General features: G+C 43.5%; 1 protein-coding gene across 1 annotated transcript in view; it reads left to right on the top strand.

Annotated features, from left to right (window-relative positions):
* Positions 1 to 213: 213 nt before the first annotated feature.
* Positions 214 to 5138, top strand: part of LOC105994963 (ran-binding protein 17) — a 101126-nt gene continuing 96201 nt past the window's right edge. The window contains exon 1 of the mRNA XM_013028632.1: positions 214 to 260. The gene's annotated coding sequence lies outside the window, so the exon portion shown is untranslated. The remainder of the gene's footprint in view (positions 261 to 5138) is intronic.

Raw genomic sequence — 5138 nt, 5'->3', positions numbered from 1 at the left:
AATCTGTCTGATCACTTCCAGAGTTTGAGTAGGTCTCGCTTTGTCTCATGGCTGCAGAGTAAAACCCAAAGACTCAGGGATATTTCAGGTCTCAGTCACAAAATCCCTGATGCCCTTTCTCCCTGCATCTGAGATTGGGAAGGCTTCCTGCTCTTACGCCCGCCTCCAGGTGGCAGGTCCCTAAACTGTGTACTTTTTAGGTTATACGCCCGAGGAGTGATGTATCCAGAGGTCCAGAGAAGGCTTGGAAAATAGTTAAGGTGAGTGGAGCTGTGGTCATGGTGATGGGGTCACTGGTCTTTACGCTTGCCTCACGCTCCCCCAACACAGGCTCACGCACGCAGGGAGTGGGGGCGAGCAGGGTGCCTTGTCTTGATCCCCACCTTTGTAGATCTTGTCACCCTAGAATTGCATGCCAGTGGTCAGCACGGAGAGACGTGGAAACAGCCTCAGCTGCTTCACTGTAGCTAATCCCTGCCAGTTACTCATACTTGGAAAGAGAAGACATTATCCAGCCACTTTGATTAGTATGTTATTGAACAAGCTTGAATATACTATCCCTTCTACCAGAAGAAAGGTGTCCCATCTGACACTTTGGAGAAGCCGGGGAAATTAAAGTGAACAAGATACTTGTTCCCTGGTCCCCACCTCTGCCACCTCCTCTCACAAACTTGATCCAGCATTAACATTTATACTCAAAAAATGTAATCACGCTGTCCCGTAAAGCTTGTATGGTAAAAACTACTAATATTAGTTAAAATGTCTGAAATGCCTCCTTCCAGTTAGTCTCAAAACCCTCTAGTGGCCAGGCTTTCTCCCCATAGTCTTGTGCTTTCGCTATAGTTAATGCCTTTTGCAGTGGGCTTGGGAGATCACGTATTCACCCAGCACTTTACGGTGCTTTATCTCCAGAAGACTAGTTTAACAGAAGCTTGGCCCCAGACATGGAGTGGATTGGCAGCCGGCGGGAAGGAGCAGAGCTGTGTCAAGACAAATGCACTCTCTATCTTCTGTGGTTGGCTTTCAGCTGGCTGCACCACAGGAGTCTTTCTACAGGCTGTGATCCGGTGATACACCAGTAACCGGTGCCTCAGCCGGGTCCCTCTTGGCGGGTGAGGGCCTGTCGGGAGGCATTAGGTTCACGCTGGTGAAGACCCGCAGTCAGCGGCTCCCCAAGGGGAGGGAAGGCAAACCGCCAGATCCTGAACAGGTGGTAGTTAGACCTTCGAGCTGGGCCTAGGGCCGGGAGGGAAAGAATCTCTCAAAATTACCAGTCTTGCCAATTTCATACTATACCCATACCTCTCTTTCTAATCAGTGATTCTCTAAAGTCTGACCCAGAAATGTCTCTGGCAGCTTCTGGAGCCTTTAACTTTTCCACCTTCCTTAGAAGCCTGGATTGGGGCCCAACCCCACTGGGTGCAAGCAAAAGAGGAAGCATGTTCTTAGCCATGCATCAGTGGAGGCCCCTACTGGGAAAGGGGATTATCACAGGCAGCAGGCAGCCTGCACCCCGGCCTGCTGAGTTCATGCTTTGTGCCACAGGATGTGGAGCGAAGGAAATGCCAGGCCGGCGCGGCCAGGGCGGCCGCTCCAAGTTTCTCATACAATAGCCTATTCAAGCAGAATGGGAAGGCCTTGAAGAGCCCTGTCAGGTACAGGTCTTTTTAGCAAGATGGCCACCACAGATGGCGGATTCAGATAATGTAACTGAAATTAAAATGTAACATTCATATTGATTTTACACTTCCATAGCCTGAGCTCCATTCCTACATTATTCTATATTCCAGGTCTGAGTGAGGAGAGCTGATCACTCACCTTTTCCACTTTATTTCCAACACAATCATGGTTTTAAAATAAGTTCCATGGAAGGTTTTTTCTACCTGCTTTCAGTCGTGTCCTTTCTTTTATAGACAAGATGATGAATTTCATCAAAGTACATTATATGATATGGAAAAATTAGTCACCCAGTATTAATGTGGATCTATTCAGTGTACAGTGAAGAGGAGTGCAGCATTAATTCTCTTGATGCAGTGACATTAATTGTGGTGATCCTTTAGTCTGCTTCAAATACTGATGGAAGAGTTTAGGATCCTTGCCTCCCAAGTAGTTCAGAGCCAAGTCTATTTCTTTTTTCCTTCTCTCTCTGCTACCAGCAGCCTTCAGTTTGATGAGCTCTTTCCTGTAGAAAGTTCTAAACTGAACGCAAGGGCACTTGAAATCCAAGAAAAATATGAAAATAGTTCTCTTCAAAAGAAATATTAATGCTTTCATTCTATTGTATCCTTCTTAGTGTCAGATTTTGCTTTTCCAAGTTAGGTTTAAAAAAACTTAATTGGTAAGTCGTTTCAATAGATTGAAAGAGTAGGTTAAAATTCATACAATTTGGAGCCAGGCATTGGTGTGACTCATGCTTGTAATTTCTAGCTGATCAGGAGGCTGACAGGTGAGGATTGTGATTTGAAGCCAGCTGGGGCAGGCAAGTCCTTGCGCCTCTTATCTCCAGTTAACCACCAAAAAGCCAGAAATGGATCTGTGAGTCAAGCGGTAGAGCGCTGGCTCAAGCCCCAGGAGCAGCACACACAGAACGCCCCACCATTGGGGCCATCAGCTGGTATCAGTTGCCTGTGGCGGCAGAGCTCTCTGTGGCGACTCCCTGGCATTACCGCCCTTTGCACTGAGCGCGCTTACAATGTGCTAAAGCTCAACTCTGAGGAGTTACAACGTCTTAAACATCTATACCAAGGCTAAGGGTATTAACTCACTGTAATTTTCTGAAAATCCATTATCCAAAATCTTAATTCATTATAACACTCCTTATGAAAACCTATAGACCAGTGTTTCTCTTATTCTCCTATTTGCACAGAATGAGAGATTCATTGTTCTTTTTAATTTGTTTCGTGCGGTGCTTTTGAGTACACTTCATAGAGAGCTGTTATTGAATTTCTGTGACTGTCATTATATATCCATACAACCTTTAGGAACTAATATTCTGGGTTTCCCCAGTTCTGTAATCTACTTCAAATTTAAGGATTGATATAATTAGTTTCTTCAGAGTTATGCCCAGAATGTTAGCAACAATGTTGCAGGCTTCCAAGATCAAGGATCAGGATGGGAAAAGAAAACAGTTGTGTAAATTATCATATCATATAAGCTTGTTCTTTATTAAATTAAAGTTACTGCTAAATATCTTTTTGCTGTTTATATGTTTTTGCTTTTTTTTTTAGCATTTTAAAAATCTGGTTCCCCTTCAAAACCGTATACAAGATCACTGAAGCTTGTAAATGCTCACAGCAATTATTGGTTATTGGACTAGTCCAGTAGTCACTGTAGTGAGTGGTTGAAAAATTGTGTATATTTCCAAATTCTCCTTTCTGACAGTTAAAAGAACCTTTGTAGTAAACATGTAGAGGGATAAGAAAACAAACATCAAAATAATTTTTGAAGAGGCATGTCTTCTGTAGTGTGTGGTAATGATAATTTCTTGTATTTCTAACAATTTTTCAGGAATTAGAGAGATGGGTAACTGATTAATGTGTACTTTTTTAGTTTGTAAGGTATAACAGTCTTGAAAGACATAGAATTAGGGTTTTCCATCATGAAATTTTGAAGAGGTTGTTTTATACTTGTAACAGCTGCATTTTCTGTAGCTACAACAGGCTGTTGACTAAATATATACATTAAATGTTTCAGAGTTAATGAGAATTTCAGGATTTTACTTGTGTTGATGGTTACCTTTATTATGTGCAAGTCTTGACCTTCCTGCTATTTTTAGGTTAATATCTTCTCTTGAAAAGGCATTGGCTGACACTGTTAGCACCTGCTGTGAAGAAGGGTAGGATGGGAAGGGGGATGGCAAAGGAAGTAGCACTTGTCAGGGCGCGGCCACGTGCCAGGCTCTGAGTTCCTGGTCAAGGTTTGATCTCCAAAAACTCCTTCATGTAGGTGGAGGTACCTCTTGTTCATCCTTCCCTGTTTTACTGACAAAGAGCCAAGATTCAGAGTCTTTCTAGTTAGGGGCAGATCCAGAATTCAGATCCAGGTATCTTTGGGACCGGAGCCTCTGCTTGTTAAGTTTGTCAAGACGGTAGCATTTGCTGTCCAGAGACATAGGCTGGTAAGTGGAAAAACATATTCTATGGAAAATAAACACTCAGGATCGGGTTCTGGTTTTGATAGGCAAGTGTGGATGCCAGTTCCGGAACAGTCTGTGCTGGGAAGATTCGGAGCAAGTGCAGTCTTACCTGATCTGTGCAAGAGCTTTTCTAGAAATGTGTAGCCTCTGCAACTACACCTTTCTAAATTTCAAAGGGTTGCTCATGTTCACTTCTTTTGAGTCAGATCTTAAATATACTGCTTTGTAAGAAAGAAAAGTTATTTCAAAACAAAACGAAGTATGCCTTTACAGGTTTTCTTTTTATTAAAAAATTACTATGAATCAGCCGGGTGCTGGTAGCTCACGCCTGTAATCCTAGCCACTCAGGAGGCTGAGTTCTGAGGATCGTGGTTCAAAGCCAGCCCGGGCAGGAAAGTCCGCAAGACTCTTATCTCCAATAAACCACCAGAAAACTGGAAGTGGCGCTGTGGCTCAAGTGGTAGAGCACTAGCCTTGAGCTGAAGAGTGCAGGGACAGCGCCCAGGCCCAGAATTCAAGCCCCAGGACTGACCAAAAAAAAAAAAAAAATTTACTATGAATGAAATGAAATTGGCCAAAATGTACATTTTAATGTCACCTTTATTCATTTAACAGCCATTTGTTAAGTAATTGGCTCAGTTGAGATAAAAGAGCGTTATCTCTGCTCTTAGGGAGCTGAGTCTTTATGCCTTTGTTAGTTTGTCATCTAGTAAAGAATAGGTATATTGGGGGAGAGGAGAGGAGAGGAGAGGGTTGTTGAAGCCAGCTAAGATCTACTTACAATGCTTTGTATTTGTTCATTGTCTTTATCCTATCTTTGAAGAGCAATCTAATGATTTAGTCTCTTTCCCTCTTCCCCTACTCTCCTCTTTCCTCTACTCTCCTCTTTTCTCCCTCTCCCCTTTCCCCTTGCCACTCTCTCCCTCCCACCTTTCCTTCCTCTCCCTCCTCTCTCCCTCCCACCTCTCCTTCCTCTCCCTCCTCTCCTCCTCTCCCTCCTCTC

Source organism: Dipodomys ordii, unplaced genomic scaffold (genome assembly GCF_000151885.1).
Source record: "Dipodomys ordii isolate 6190 unplaced genomic scaffold, Dord_2.0 Scaffold112, whole genome shotgun sequence".
NCBI lineage: Eukaryota > Metazoa > Chordata > Mammalia > Rodentia > Heteromyidae > Dipodomys > Dipodomys ordii.
Note: the sequence above shows the minus strand (reverse complement) of the source record. Positions and strands in the feature narration are given on the sequence as shown.